A 17170-nucleotide genomic window follows, 5' to 3' on the forward strand; every position below is an offset into this window, starting at 1 on the left:
AAACCTATTTCCCCAGCACGGAGATGCTGAATTCTATAAGGCAAAGCTGTAAATACGTATATCTGAGTCTTCTATCAAAAGTTATAGCTATGTTTATGAAGTTGTACAAAAACGCTTTCTTTCGCCAAAACAGTGCGTTTCTCGCTATAACATGCATTTGAATGGAGTTCTCGCACGAAAAGAAGTATAGGTTTTCATTTTGTGAATAACTTGAAAATCTTAGCTCAAACAGCTGCAAAACCTATTTCCCCAGCACGGAGATGCTGAATTCTATAAGGCAAAGCTTTAAATACGTATATCTTAGTCTTCTATCAAAAGTTAGAGCTATGTTTATGAAGTTGTACAAAAACGCTTTCTTTCGCCAAGAGAGTGCGTTTCTCGCTATTACATGCATTTGAATGGAGTTCTCGCACGAAAAGAAGTATAGGTTTTCATCTTGTGAATAACTTGAAAATCTTAGCTCAAACAGCTGCAAAACCTATTTCCCCAGCACGGAGATGCTGAATTCTATAAGGCAAAGCTGTAAATACGTATATCTGAGTCTTCTATCAAAAGTTATAGCTATGTTTATGAAGTTGTACAAAAACGCTTTCTTTCGCCAAAACAGTGCGTTTCTCGCTATAACATGCATTTGAATGGAGTTCTCGCACGAAAAGAAGTATAGGTTTTCATTTTGTGAATAACTTGAAAATCTTAGCTCAAACAGCTGCAAAACCTATTTCCCCAGCACGGAGATGCTGAATTCTATAAGGCAAAGCTTTAAATACGTATATCTTAGTCTTCTATCAAAAGTTAGAGCTATGTTTATGAAGTTGTACAAAAACGCTTTCTTTCGCCAAGAGAGTGCGTTTCTCGCTATTACATGCATTTGAATGGAGTTCTCGCACGAAAAGAAGTATAGGTTTTCATCTTGTGAATAACTTGAAAATCTTAGCTCAAACAGCTGCAAAACCTATTTCCCCAGCACGGAGATGCTGAATTCTATAAGGCAAAGCTTTAAATACGTATATCTGAGTCTTCTATCAAAAGTTAGAGCTATGTTTATGAAGTTGTACAAAAACGCTTTCTTTCGCCAAGACAGTGCGTTTCTCGCTATTACATGCATTTGAATGGAGTTCTCGCCCGACACAAAGTATAGGTTTTCATCTTGTGAATAACTTGAAAATCTTAGCTCCAACAGCTGCAAAACCTATTTCCCCAGCACGGATATGCTGAATTCTATAAGGCAAAGCCATATTTACGTGTGTCTGAGTCTTCTATCAAAAGTTACAGCTAACTTCATGAAGTTGTACAAAAAGGGTTTCTTTCGCCAAGACAGTGCGTTTCTGACTATTACATGCATTTGAATGGAGTTCTCGCACGAAAAAAAGTATAGGTTTTCATCTTGTGAATAACTTGAAAATCTTAGCTCAAACAGCTGCAAAACCTATTTCCCCAGCACGGAGATGCTGAATTCTATAAGGCAAAGCTGTAAATACGTATATCTGAGTCTTCTATCAAAAGTTAGAGCTATGTTTATGAAGTTGTAGAAAAACGCTTTATTTCGCCAAGACAGTGCGTTTCTCGCTATTACATGCATTTGAATGGAGTTCTCGCCCGACACAAAGTATAGGTTTTCATCTTGTCAATAATTTTAAAATCTTAGCTCAAACAGCTGCAAAACCTGTTTGCCCAGAACGGGGATATTGAAGTCTATAAGATGAAGCCATAAATATGTGTGTCTCAGTCTTCTATCAAAAGTTACAGCTATTTATATGAAGTTGTACAAAAACGCTTTATTTCGTCAAAACAGTGCGTTTCTTACGATTACATGCATTTGAATGGGCATCTCGCCCGAACAAAAGTGTAGGTTTTCATTATGTGAATAACTTTAAAATCTTAGCTCACACAGCTTTAAAACCTGTTTGCCCAGAACGGGGATATTGACGTCTATAAGATAAAGCCATAAATATGTTTGTCTGAGTCTTCTATCAAAAGTTACAGCTATTTATATGAAGTTGTACAAAAACGCTTTCTTTCGTCAAAACAGTGCGTTTCTCACTGTTACATGCATTTGAATGGGGAACTCGCCCGAACAAAAGTGTAGGTTTTCATTATGTGAATAACTTTAAAATCTTAGCTCACACAGCTTTAAAACCTGTTTGCCCAGCACGGGGATATTGAAGTCTATAAGATAAAGCCATAAATATGTGTGTCTAAGTCTTCTATCAAAAGTTACAGCTATTTATATGAAGTTGTACAAAAATGCTTTATTTTGTCAACACAGTGAGTTTCTTACATTACATACATTTGAATGGGGAACTCGCCCGAAACAAAGTATAGGTTTTCATTTTGTGAATAACTTTAAAATCTTAGCTCAAACGGCTGCAAAACTTGTTTGCCCAGCACGGGGATATTGAAGTCTATAAGATAAAGCCATAAATATGTGTGTCCGAGTCTTCTATCAAAAGTTACAGCTATTTATATGAAGTTGTACAAAAACGCTTTATTTCGCCAAGACAGTGCGTTTCTCACTGTTACATGCATTTGAATGGGGAACTCGCCCGAAACAAAGTATAGGTTTTCATTATGTGAATAAGTTGAAAATCTTAGCTCACACCTTTAAAACCTGTTTGCCCAGCACGGGGATATTGAAGTCTATAAGACAAAGCCATAAATATGTGTGTGTGAGTCTTCTATCAAAAGTTAGAGCTGTCTTCATGAAGTTGATGAGAAACGCTTTATTTCGCAAAGACAGTGCGTTTCTCACTGTTACATGCATTTGAATTTAGTTCTTGCCCGACACAAAGTATAGGTTTTAATTTGTGAATAACTTGAAAATCTTAGCTCAAACAGCTGCAAAACCTATTTCCTCAGCACGGAGATGCTGAATTCTATAAGGCAAAGCCATAAATATGTGTGTGTGATTCTTCTTTCAAAAGTTACAGCTGTCTTTTTGAAGTTGATACTGACCCACGGTCAGTGTAAAATACAATCCTAGCTGTGTGAACAAAGCCTGGCTCCTTTAATCCTGCATGACAAACCTCAGGATGCAGGTTATTATTACTCTTTCCTGCTGGCACACCTGTCACACCTGAGAGTCAGCTAGAAACGTACAGTGACGTGGACATCATACAAAGACTGCCAGACTCTGTAATACTGTGAATGATCAGTGACTCAAGTTAACACTAAACTTTAAACAGTACCTCTGTGTCTCTGTGTGCTGAACATCTAGGATTGAGTCAGGCTGCATTGACTGTGGGACTTTAATGTGTTAAAAGCAGGTTGAAGACGGCTCAGAAACATTTGAAGATTAAAATTTAGCATTATGGCTGCTGGTGGTTTGTAAAGCCTATACTCAGCTGTAGTTTTTGTTACTAATTTATGTTTGTTGTTGTTTAACACAGATTTCAGAAGAGCAAATATGCTTAATAGTTTAACTAGATTTCATTTGTCAGTGTGGGACTGCTGAGTCACCTGAAGGACTCATTTCATTCATTCTCCACATGATGTTCATTTACAGAAATGTTTCACAGGAACTGATTCCTCCTAAAAGGGTGAAGTAGTGTGTTTCCATAGATTATCTCTGTATGAATCTACTTCTTAAATGAAGGCAAGTGTTTGTCCTTTTTTGTTCCTCAGGTACAGTACGTGATATCAAGGGCAGGCGGTCAACACTGGGGGAAGACAAGAAGCAGACGTACTTCCAAGAGGGAGCTGCAGTGAGGACACAGCCAGGTCACTGAGGTCAGAGGTCAGAATCTGAAACAGCTCAGGTTTATATTTTAGGGGTTATAAAAAAATCAAAATGTATTTATGAAGAAACCTTTAAATAATAGTCATAATTATGATCATTATAAGAAATATCAAACATTTAAGTGGATTTTCTGTTACACATATTGTGTTAGCCCTGCAATAAACTGGCAGCCTGTCTTTGTCCTGTATCAGCTGGGATAGGCTTCATCCTCCCACAATCCTGAACTGGATACATTGTATTCCAATTATGTAATCTGATCATTTACAAACTCAAGGTATCTAATCAAAATGTAAGTAATAATTATAAAATGGGAAAGCAGAAATAAGTGTGACATAAATGTAAATGTGCTAGCTGACATAGAGGACAGCTACATGCAGTCAGAAAAACCTTTGTTGTCAAGTTTGCAGGTATATCAGCACGAGACATTCTTACATAGAAGAGTCTTTTAAAGTCTCTAACTCAGTGAAGCATTATTGGTCCCATCTGTTTGGATAAATATAGTAAGTTGATGTATGTCCATTTATTGACACATTTTCTTAAGTGCTTATCCAGTTCAGGATCACAGTGGAGCTGCAGCTGGATATGTTCACTAAATAAACCTTACAAAAGTTAACAATAAACCTGCATCCCTGTATGTTGTTGTCCACAGGATGAGAAAATCAAACTGGAACACTGTGGAACATGTTAATAAATGTTTGTGTTTATCCCTGTGTCTTTCACAGGAGGCGCTGGAAGGTTTCCCTAATAGTTCCTGGTGAATCAAAGCAGAACCATAAAGGTTGCTGGATTGCATGATGGCCTTACCCCTGAGCAGTCATCCTGTTAAAGGAGGAACCAGTTAGAAGCTGTTTTCAAAGTAGCTGAGCAGATTTCATCTCAAGTAAGCAATTAACTGTTTGTTCGTTTGTTCTGCCACTTAAAGAGCATTTAAGGACGTCTTTCGAGTGTCCAGTTGAATTAATTCTACTGGCTCTCATGGTCATTTGTTATTATAGACATATTTTTCATGTTCATCCAGCTATTTAGTAAATTCTATCTATTTAGTAATATCCGTCAGCTATAAAATGTAATATAAATATAAAAAATATCTAAATATCTCCTGCCCTTTATATTTTAATGATGTAAGTCTGTTATCGTGTTACATTAGCATTCCTCACATATCAATGAGATGCTGTACAGTACAATCCTACTGACGCAGCAGAGGGATAACGACAGCTATTCAACATCGTTACACGACACATTCGAGCTGCATGACGCAGACAAAGTGACTAAATCATCTTTTTTGTGGTTTATTGTCTTCAAACCAGCAGACAAAGCTGATGGCAGAAGATGTCGGAGAAGAACTTCAGGCCGTGTACTGAAAAGGTATTTTTTTCTTGTTATCAAAAGACATTTGGAGTGACGGCTTCTACAACTGGTTGTGCTAAAGTAAAGCTTACAGTCTAAGAAATCACAGTGTTGATATTCAGCACGAAGAGAAAAGCTCACTTGTTTGAATTTATTTACAATCATAGTTTTATAAATTCTGACTGTAAACATCTTTTACAGCTTTGATGTTGTTTGACACTAGATATCAGGTGATAGGGTTTAATTTAAAGGTTTCTGTGTCCCAATGAGCCATTTACACTGACCAGTGTTTCACTTTAACTGTAACACATTCATTATTTAGTTCCAACATTTCTAAGAGAAATAACTGAATGTAAAAAATGGCAGCCCTCAGGCCAGGTTTAATTGATAGAGCTATATGCATGCATTATGAAATTTATGTATCCCAGATAATTGTTATTCATCTAGTCATGGCATACCCACCCCTTCCTCCCTAGTTAACTGCAACCCAAAAGAACTAGTGGGGCTATTTACACACTCACAACCAGTGTGGGGTAAAAAGAGCCACCAAAAAACTGTCAGCCACAGATGTGCTAGAAGAGTTAGAAACTCTACTTATGGAGAAACTTTCTAAGTCTAACAGGGGACAGGTACTCCTGCCCAAATAACATGATATAACCCCACATACAGCCCAGCCATAAAATGAACCAAGTCATTTAGTTAAAGACAGCATGGGACCAAATGCATGTAACCAGCCTGCACCAACCTGGCATTTCTTCCTCCTGAATTAAATGAATGAATGGATGAAAGTTAAATGACTACAAACGTAAAGCCACTAGTTCCCACACTGGAATTCCCTGACACTGTGTGTTAACCGTATTTAGCTTGTATCAACAGTTGTAACAGGCTAAGCCACTTGAGACACTGCATTATATTTGTTCCTGTCTTAATGATTTCAGCTGACTGGTTTCAGCTCAGATGTTCTGCTTTTTCCTTTCAGTAGATCAAAGCAGCTCGTGCTCCTTCTGCTTCCAATTTAATGGCAAGAAGAAGAAGAAGAAGAAGAATGCTTCAGCGAAGTGGCGTTCATGGTCTCAGTGAACAGTCATGGTCACACACTGCATGTGGTTTTAAAAGCAACATGTCTGTTCACTACAACGATCGAGATGTGTAATATTAGTGCAGCTACGGTTTGTTCTTGAACATCAGTTCTGTTTTCTACTTTGATCACTTAGACCAAAAAAGTGTTGTTTTCAGATTCTTTCTTTTAAATCTATAAAGCACCTGCTCATTTTTTATTACAATTAGTTTCACATAAATGTTAGTGTTTCCTTTATAATCTTTTACTGCTTACACTACACTGTACATGTCTACATTAGAGACATTTCTGTTACCTGTTTCTGTTGACTCAGAGTTGTGAAATGTTATTTTATTTGATGCACAATATGAAGTTCATAATTTTCTTACAAATAAAACTCTAATGACAAACATGAACAGCTGTGCTTATTTCTGAGACATGAGTTTTGAATGTGTTCATATTAGACAGTGTGCATCTGTATTCTGAAACTGTAATGGTGAACCTGAGGTGATGGTCAACAGAAGGCAAATATATATCAATATAAAACAATATTGAAGTAATGTCTTTACCCTCTGCAGCGTGTGGACGCTGTGCACACAATCACCTTATTCACTGTAGTAAACATGCACCGCTAGCTCACGTGACTGACTGTCTCCATAGTTACATCGTATATTATTAGCTATGTAAACAGCTTCCAAAGATACCGCCATAGCTCTCTGCAGCTGTAACACTTTCACACTTTGCAAATCATTTCACGTTTTTGATAGTTATGAAGACAGAATATGTTTTTAAGGTCATGCTAGGCGGTTGCTATGGTGGTTGCTGTGGACTTGGGTGGACCGCGTCCGATTCCTGTTATTAGCTGTCCGCCGTAGGAAGGCTGCGTTCCATTTACAAGTAGTGACAGTCTGCCGTAACTCGAACTCAAACCCCGCTTTGTTCTTTAATTATAGGCCTTTTATAGCCGTTCATTGTCGTGGTTTTAGGCAAGGATTCAAGCGACACCTTGTAGAGCACTCAAACTCCCCCCTTTATTGTCCACTTCCTGTTTCAGAACCCCTTTCACAATAAAACCGGTTATACACAAACAGATTACACCACATTCATGACACGCACACACACACACACACACACACACACACACACACACACACACACACATAAAGCACTTTGCCTCACCATGAGAATGCAACTTTACCTAACCTAACCTTTAAAATATCTGATATAGGATAGAAAAATGAAGCAACCAGAGATTTAATGATGAAGACTCTGGGTTCTGTAGTGACCTGAATGACTCTTTGCATACAATTTATTGAAGAGGACTTTAGAATGCACTTTACATTTAGACTGTTGCTGTTTAATTTTTTACATTGTTGCGGTGTTATGTCATGAATAAGGTTCACCTGCTGGGGGTTTGATGGATCAGCTGGACAATACAGTCAAAGACAGACTTCATTCATCATATGCAAGAATCCTAGTTGGATTTTTGTTGTCACTCATGTTTTTGAACCAAATATTGAAAACAATTCTGACAGACTGGATACCTGGCCAGGTGTACATGACCTTGTACTCAAGCATCCCAGGACAGAGCCCTGCCCCACCATGAGCCTGGGTGGATACGTGGTTATAATATAAAAGGACCGATACTGAATATGAATATTTCATGAAAATTTAATTATAATACAAATTAGTAATAAGGGTTTCTCTGCGCCCTTATCTACCCCATACTCAAAGAGCTGCGGGCAGAGAGGGTGACAGGAGAGGATGGTACTGAAGAGAAGATGCTCGGTTTCTGGAGTCTCCTGGTCCTGTCAGTAATCCTACTGACAGGACCATCTGCTGTGTCTTCTCGTGGATGCTCACCTACCTTGACTCGTTCCAGCCTGGTATGGATTTCCCAACACCGTGGACAGTGGCCCACGTCAGAGACGTTTAATATTGATTACATATGTCTGAATTGCTAACCCTAACCCTAGCTCAACAGACCACAATGCTCTGGACTGTCAGTATTATTACATGCTGTGAACATAAGTAGCTTTGATCACAGTTTATGTTGTAAAAGAGAAGGAATATTGGAAAAAAGATAAACATTGTGATATTATTTCTTCCAAACTGACCAGAAACATGCTTGTCATACTCTCACAGCAAAGGATCAGACTCACTGTGCATGACGGCTCAGGCCAATGATGTCTGTTAGATTGTCAGTTGTTTAGTGCTTCTGTACAGTTAGGGTCACCGTCTCTATTTCAGAATAATTAATATGCGGAAAACACTAAAAGTTGATTGTCTTCCAATATTCTAGCATAATTAAAAAACTTTGACTTTGTAAGTACATATTATTAGTCCTAATGCCAGTATGATTCTTCATAACTCCTGCTTTGAAATACTGAACTTTAAAATTTACCTGATGAAAGATAATTTACAGTGGCACTCTGTCAGGATAATTCTGACTATAAGATCACTGTATTAATCTGAATCCTTCTGAAATGTGCTGTGAATGAATGCTGATGCAACTCACTGTGGGAAAGCTGTTAATAAAAGGAATCTGTGACACATGCAACACATTCACAGAGGAAGAGAACAGAAAGGGAGGACACGCAGAGGCTGTGTTAAAGTCAGAAATCCAAATCTTTAGTCAAAAACAGGCGGCGGTTACAAACAGGAAGACAAGCAGTCCATCAAACAGTCTACAGGGTCAAACATTCAGAGAATTCAAACAGCAGTAAAAAATAACTGGACACTGAAAAACTTAAAGCAATGTGTGACGCAATAAAAGGAAGCAGCGCAGTATATTCACTGAATTATCATCAATTACAAAAGAGAAAAAGAGAAAAGGAGAAAAACTATGATTTCTAAGAAATTAAACCTTGATGCAGAATGTAAACTATGTGAGTTTGGTGAACTTTGTTAGTAACAAATGAGATAAAAACCCAAAACAGACAAAACACAGAAAGAGGCTCTCAGTATTCATTAATAATTAGAAAGCATCTAAACATTCTGGTCGTGGATTTTTACAGTCTTAGTTCCGCTCGCTGTCATCATTATAATCATCATGATCAATGGGTCCTGAGGTGGGCGGGACTGTCTCTGGTGATGTCACCATGAAGGAACAGCATCTGGCACGTGTTACTGAAACGTCCCAGTACACTGGTGTAGTTTCCTCTCCAGCTGTTTGACATTTGACACTTCAACATTAAGGGGAAGAAGAAGAAACAGTGTTAGGTCAGGTGACCACATGGTTTCTAAAGTAACTGACAGGAAGTAACCAGGCCGTTAGAAATGGATGGCATGTGTTTAGAGTTACTGGAGTTGGGTAACTCTACTTACCAAAAGCAGAAGCACACAGATGACAGATCAGATGCTGAATGTTGCAGGAACATGCTCATGTGTGGTGATCATTCAATGCTGCTCCGGCAGGTTAGACAGTCCAAGACTGATATACTGCCCATCTGAGAGTTTGAAAACACACATGCAAAGATTTATTTTGTATTACAGTCAAAGTTGGATGTTCATTTTTGTCCTTTAAAAATGTTTGTGTATTTGAAAGCACTAACATTTAAGGATGACTTGGATCGTCTCCTTTAAAGGGGAGACAAGTGTATCCACTGATCCACGTCACTTTACCTGGATGATGACTCCTCTCCCCCTCACTCAGAAACACTCCTAATATAACCAAGCAAATAAATAATATTGAAGATTTACTTACATCATTACAAAAACATCAAAAACATCTCCCTTTGATTCTATTTCTCCATTCCTGCTGAACATCAGGCAACAAATATCTCAATAAATCAACGTAAAATGTAAAGCACATATTTTCTCTGCTTTGTCTAACCTCTGCAGAGCCTCTGTCAAGAAAAACATATCTGTCAGCATAAAACAAATATACATTTCATAACACGTCACTGGACAAACCTCGGTCAGTTGATTTCCTCTGTGCAGTGCAGACGAACATCAGTCAGCAAGTCAAGGTGTTGAGATGGACTGGTGTCCTTTGTGACTCTGCTGGTTCTTCTGAGGAAACACCACCGTCTCTCCACACCGTCACCATCTGTGAGCACAAACTGCTGCTCTGCCAGCATGTGGGAATCACATATCACACACACAGGGGTGAAGAAACATTAGAGCTCAACTTTGGATACTTTAGATCTAAACAGATCAAAGTAGCTCTTAGTTTCAACAATCAGTGAACAGACAAACAATGATACCATACTGATTCTGTATGAATACAATATGGTATTTTCAATACAGGTGTCAAATTAATTCATTAAAACTAACACAGATATATGTATATATATTTTTTTGATAAATTAGTTTGCTAAATTATAAGAATATATTTTTTTTCATTTAACAATTGCAACTGAAAGAAATTAAATATTGAACAAAAATATATTGTCACATTCTGAGCATGCTCAGCATGCTGAAAGACTTGAAGTTGCTACAGATTTTAAGAAGTGATAATTATAGGGAAGAAACTTCTCTTTTTCATCCGTTTAATCAAACATTTGATGCCTTAGATGTCTCAGTCCTATAGCGTTCTGCAACTACAACTAAGCTGAAGCTTGGATTTGGCTGCAGGTGCCCCTGTACATCCTTCTCAACATGTGGGTACCATTTAATCACACTTCTTCCTGAGCTTTGCTTCATAACAAGACCAAAGGTGGCATCCCGTGTCACGGTCATATCATCATCCAGAAGAAACATTTGAAGAAACATCATGGAGAAGAAACATTTACGCGCCTCCTGGTTTTGCTTTCTGATCCTGCAAAAAGACTGAGGACAACAAAGCCCAGAGAACACGAGATACACAACATCCAACATTCAGACTCAACAGCCTCCATAAATGAAGAGCACCAGGTTGGTTCAGTTATAGTAGATATAAGCATACTTCACATTACTGGGTATGAATAATAATCAAGAGACAAACTTTAAAGATGCAGAGCATGATGTCCCATCATCAGACTGTAAACAAACATCCACCAGGCTTCTTTGTTGGCAAAATTGATGATTCTCCTATCAGGGATCAGTAGAGTGTATTAACCTGTGGTATAAGCAGCAGTCACTGAAATATTACTGTTTCAGATAAGAAATCTAGCACATAAAAGCCAGGGTGGGAGGGATCTCTGCAAACTGACTTACCTCTGCAAGTGTGAAGCTCAACAAAAATCTGACTCTCCAGTCACTGACAAACAAAAACCTCCAGCTGGGAGATAGAAAACGCTGTCTGGGTCTTGCTGGATGTTGCTGGTCAGAGTCCACACATTAGCAGAGTGCTTCTTGGTCCCACTGACCCATGTGGATAGTGACTGTGGAGAACTGTTCTGGAAAACAGAAAAGAGAATTAAAATAACAAAAAGCCAAACACGATTTCCACAAAGACTATCTTGGAATCAGCAATAAAAAAAAAACACTGGTTCATATTTCAATTAAATATGAACAGGTTCCTTAAATGTACGCAGTTCAGATCTGATTTAATTTAATTTCCTTCACACAGCACATTTGTCCAGGCTGACAGGTAAACATAGAATTAATCTCAGGTAACATGACTCATAGTAGAGATTCAGTAAGAAAGATTGCTAGCTATAATATTATTACCACACAATCCAAGGACACACCAACAGCTCAGATTTCTAGGTCTGTGAAGGTTCTCAGTCATCCAGGTCATCGTAGTCAAAGGAGCTTGCAAAGAAAAGCGTCTGGACTTCTTTAAGTTTACTTGAAGACGTTTCACCTCTCATCCGAGAAGCTTCTTCAGTTCTAAGGTCAAATGGTGGAGAGTCCCAGATATAAACCTAGTGGGAGTATCCCCCCACAGAGAGACAAAAGGACCCCCTGATGATCCTCTAATCGCCTGAGCCAAGGTGTGAAACTGGGTGTGGGTCCCAATCAGCCAGAGTTTCGGGTGTGTTCATTGTGCCTCTTTGCTGACTCTTTTGACCTCCTCTTTGACTCCCATCACCCTTTGGAACACAAACTTGGAGTAATTAGGACCCTACACCACCGGGCAGAACATGTTCCCTCTAAGCCTGAAGGAAAAAAGAAGGAACACACACATGTAAAGGAAGCACTCAAAACGTGCGGCTATCCTAAATGGGCGTTCTTAAAGTCAGCAAAGAGGCACAGAAAAGAAGACCAGACACCAGCGAGGGAGGATAAGAAGGACAGACGCAACAACATTGTCATCCCCTATGTAGCCGGTGTATCAGAAAAACTTAGGAGAGTTTTCTCCAAGCATGACATCCCGGTGCATTTCAGACCCAGCAACACGCTCAGACAAAAACTGGTTCACCCGAAAGACAAAACGCCAAAACACAGACTTAACAATGTGGTGTATGCGGTACAGTGCAGCGAGGAATGCCCAGACCTCTACATTGGAGAGACCAAACAGCCACTTCACAAGCGCATGGCACAACACAGAAGAGCCACCTCCACAGGACAAGACTCAGCAGTCCATCTGCATCTTAAGGATAAAGGACACTCTTTCGAGGATGCCAATGTTCACATTTTGGACAGAGAGGACAGATGGTTTGAAAGAGGAGTGAAAGAAGCCATCTATGTCCACTGTGAGCGACCATCTTTGAACAGAGGCGGGGGTTTACGACACCAACTCTCTGCCATCTATAATCCAGTTTTGAGATCCCTTCCCAGACGCCTTAACGCCCACTCACATCCTGGGCCATCTGACCTCAGGAATTCGCATGATAAGGTGGGGCCAGGTTTCACAATGAACACACCCGAAACTCTGGCTGATTGGGACCCACACCCAGTTTCACACCTTGGCTCAGGCGATTAGAGGATCATCAGGGGGTCCTTTTGTCCCTCTGTGGGGGGATACTCCCACTAGGTTTATATCTGGGACTCTCCACCATTTGGCCTTAGAACTGAAGAAGCTTCTCGGATGAGAGGTGAAACGTCTTCAAGTAACTTAAAGAAGTCCAGACGCTTTTCTTTGCAAGCTCCCTTGACTCAGATTTCTAGAACTATTTAAACAAATGTCTTCTGAATATTCAATTCAGGTTCACAGTGGGAGGGTGGGGGGTGTCGTGGAATTTTTTAAATAAAGTCTGCAACACAGAAAGAGCTGTGATCAAGCTATTTATTACTGCGCACAGGAGAGCCAGCACACATCAAACATCACAGTTCAGTCATGTCAGCGCTGCCACAGAAGTGGTGCTCCTACTCCTTTATGCATTCCAAGGAAGAGGGAGGAAGTTACAAACTGATCGCACCACACTTCACGTGTCTCGCTATGAAACCTAACGGATCAATGGTTATGCTGTTTTGTGCCCTTGGCCTTATCAGCACCTGTAAAGGGAGTTGTTTTCTCAAACTGCTGACGCTGAAGTAAGTTCATCTAGTTTTAGAAACTTTCACTGAACAGTCTATAACAGTGTCACAACTAAGCATATGCATAAGCACTTAAATACTTTAAATGAAAATATCAGAAAAATTCTATTACAGAGGCTAGAGCCTGTCCCAGTAGTCATAGGTAGAGCACACCTGGACAGGTCACCAGTCTGTCAGAGGACTAACACAGAGACAGACATCAGAGTAACAAATCTATTTAAAATTAATGTAAGCTTGCTGCAGCTGTATGTATGAACATGTGTTTCTGTGCTCACAGTCCACCTCTCAGGAACCTGCAGTTCATTTTTAGTCTACTTTAAACAGACCTCACAACAGGCTGATGTGGCTGGATCAGTAGTCTGATTTAAGTACGATACCTTTGGCCAGGGATTAATCTGGTACATCGCTTCACTGCAGTCTTACGTATTTTCCCCACACCTGAATTAAAAAAAACCTGATATATACAAATAACAGCTTCAGCTGATGCAGCCCGACTCAATCCTAAATGTTCAGCACACAGAGACACAGAGGTGCCGTTTAAAGTTTAGTGTTAACTTGAGTCACTGATCATTTGCAGTATTACAGAGTCTGGCAGTCTTTGCATGATGTCAACGTCGCTGTACGTTTCTAGCTGACTCTCAGGTGTGACAGGTGTGCCAGCAGGAAAGAGTAATAATAACCTGCATCTTGAGGTTTGTCATGCAGGATTAAAGGAGCCAGGCTTTGTTCACACAGCTAGGATTGTATTTTACACTGACCCTGGGTCAGTATAAGTATCATACAGTTTAAACGAAGCACTGAAACTTGCACATATTTATTACAGATGTACTGAAGCTAATCGAGATATTTGCTGTCAATCTGTGGCTGCGATTAAACACTTTACTGGAAACTTTATTAAATAGTAACTTCATCAGTCATGACAGAAGCTAATATTTCTGTGCTAACATCGTTTAAACAGTAACAGCTTTACTACAATATAAGCTAACGTTTACACCGTAACTTTAAGCTAGCACCATAAAGACGGTAAAACACGTAATAATATCTACAAATGCATCTTAAAGCTGTTATATTAGCACTCGGTGTATTACTAACATAACCACATTAACATTATTGACACTCGCTGACTTTTAAATGCTGTCCGTTTAAATGGTCTTACCTGTAAACACTGCTGTATCCACCGGATTCCAGCCAGAGTGGATTCTGGAGTCTTCCCACGCTCCTGTTAGTGATCCTCCATCTGGATGGATGATAACAACCTTCTGAACAATCTAGCAGGAGATGGTCCATATCTATGGGACTGGTTTGTGCTAATAACGCCCATTGTATGGACTGATAACAGCCGAAGTGGGTGAATAAAGTCACCCAGTCGCTAGCTGTGCCATTACCCAGCATACACCACTCCCTCCATAAATGCAATAAACGATACAAAAGTAATAGCCTATAATTAATATATCTGCTGTATCTGCTGTTTCTCAGGTAGTTGTTTACATAGGTTTTGGATCAAATGAGCACAATATTAGGCACAGCACCACCATAGACATTTTCAGTGGTTTTGAATGCAGGACATGGTTATCTTACCTTGTAAAATGCATGACAATAAAACAGCTAACCACCATAAAATGGTATTGTGTGTGTATGTATGTGCATGTGTGTGTGTGTGTGTGTGTGTGTGTGTGTGTGTGTGTGTGTGTGTGTGAGAGAGAGAGAGAGAGAGGGAGAGAGATCAAAGGCCAAAGGTGGTGCGTTTATGTTTTTTCCTGATCAAGAGTGAGCCTCCTCTCTCTTATTGGCTGTATGGTATAGCATGTTTATTCAGGTGCACCTTTGAAGTCTATGAGAATACTTTGCAGCCTGGTCTGAGTGGTCATTTCTGCACAGACACAATGAAGCGTGCACTCAGTTTAGAGGAGGCTGTTGCTGCAGTTTTGCACTCTTCAGAAAGTGAAAACGATACCACAAGCAGTGGAGATACTTCTGACAGCGAAGAAGAATTTTTGCCAGGCACCGAGGAGCTTTGCAGCTCATGTGAGGAGGAGGAGGAGGAAGAAGAGCAGGAGGAAGAGACAAGACTGGAGGATGGCCAGTGGAGATCTAAAAATGGAGAAATCATGTGGCAACCCACACATGAAGAGGTCCTGCCATTTTTTCCTCCTCCCATTTTAACCCCAGGACCAACCCATTATGCAATTCGTAGGATCAGCAGCCCTGTGAGCACTTTCCATCTTTTTTTTTGCAGAGGACATTATGCAGCTAATCCTGCATTTCACCAACCTGCAGGGCAACAGGTCAGTAAAAGACTGGAAGGACATAGATGAGGAGGAGTTGCAGGCTTACATGGGGCTTGTGATGCTGGCTGGCCTGTACAGGTCTCAACATGAAACGACAACAAGCCTGTGGGATGGGGAGACAGGGCTCTTCTGTTTCCTGCTACCATGTCAAAAAAAAGATTTGACCAAATTAATCGGGCAGCAAGATTCGATGATCGTCTCTCCCGTCCAGGTCGCTACAGGGGGGATAAGGCTGTGGTTTCCTGCATCCCCAAGCAAAGAAAAAATGTTTTATGTCTTATTGGGCACCAGGCACCGTGAGCTACAAGTCCAGGACTCTGGGAAGAGAAAGCCCCACATCATTCTGGATTATAACAAATCCAAAGGGGCTGTGGATCATCTGGACCAGGTAAGCACAATTATAAGTCATTTATTTGCCAAATTGTTTACCGTTTCTCATTGTTATAACTGATAAAGTCAGATAATGTGATTATGATAGTTTTGATATGAGATGATAGTTTTAGACTATGATAGTTTTGATAGCTACAGAAAGGAGGGGGGGGGTATAGTTTGACGCCCACAGGCAAGAAGAATCTATGAAGTTTATGAAAAAACGCTTTATTTCACTACGTTAGTGCGTTTCTCGCTATTACATGCATTTGAATGGAGTTCTCGCCAGACGCAAAGTATAGGTTTTCATGTTGTGAATAACTTGAAAATCTTAGCTCACAGAGCTGCAAAACCTATTTCCCCAGCACAGAGATGCTGAATTCTATAAGGCAAAGCCATATTTATGTGTGTCTGAGTCTTCTATCAAAAGTTACAGCTATGTTTATGAAGTTGTACAAAAACGCTTTATTTCGCCAAGACAGCTGTCTTCATATAAATAGCTGTAACTTTTGATAGAAGACTCAGACACACATATTTATGGCTTTATCTTATATACTTCAATATCCCCGTGTTGACCAAACAGGTTTTAAAGCTGTTTGAGCTAAGATTTTCGAGTTATTTACATAATGAAAACCTATACTTTGTTTCGTGCGAGAACTCCATTCAAATGCATGTAATAGTCAGAAACGCACTGTCTCGGCGAAATAAAGTGTTTTTGTACAACTTCATGAAGTTACATGTAACTTTTGATAGAAGGCTCAGATATACGTATTTATGGCTTTATCTTATAGAATTCTATATCCCCGTGTTGAGCAGACAGGTTTTAAAGCTGTTTGAGCTAAGATTTTCGAGTTATTCACAAAATGAAAACCTTTACTTTGTTTCGTGCGAGAACTCCACTCAAATGCATGTAATAGTCAGAAACGTACTGTGTCGGCGAAATAAAGTGTTTTTGTACAACTTCATGAAGTTACATGTAACTTTTGATAGAAGGCTCAGATATACGTATTTATGGCTTTAACTTAT

The 17170-nt window shown here is 39.6% G+C and overlaps 2 long non-coding RNA genes across 3 annotated transcripts; one reads left to right on the top strand and one right to left on the bottom strand.

Moving 5' to 3' along the window:
• The first annotated feature begins 3549 nt into the window (after positions 1–3549).
• Positions 3550–5145, top strand: LOC146391679 (uncharacterized). The gene is made up of 3 exons (XR_014799217.1): positions 3550–3733; positions 4459–4616; positions 5044–5145. It is a non-coding gene; the product is annotated as an uncharacterized LOC146391679 (long non-coding RNA).
• A 3600-nt stretch (positions 5146–8745) lies between these two features.
• LOC146391680 (uncharacterized) lies at positions 8746–10309 on the bottom strand. Of its 2 annotated transcripts, none has more exons than XR_014799218.1 (4): positions 10056–10309; positions 9695–9803; positions 9468–9589; positions 8746–9325 (listed from the first exon to the last, which is right to left on the bottom strand). It is a non-coding gene; the product is annotated as an uncharacterized LOC146391680 (long non-coding RNA). The 2 variants fall into 2 exon arrangements; XR_014799220.1 differs by having other exon boundaries at positions 9765–9803; positions 10056–10305.
• Between the last annotated feature and the right edge of the window lie 6861 nt (positions 10310–17170).

This window comes from Perissodus microlepis, chromosome 3, assembly GCF_051167445.1.
Source record: "Perissodus microlepis isolate ML-2025 ecotype Zambia chromosome 3, ASM5116744v1, whole genome shotgun sequence".
In the NCBI taxonomy this organism is placed as follows: Eukaryota; Metazoa; Chordata; class Actinopteri; order Cichliformes; family Cichlidae; genus Perissodus; species Perissodus microlepis.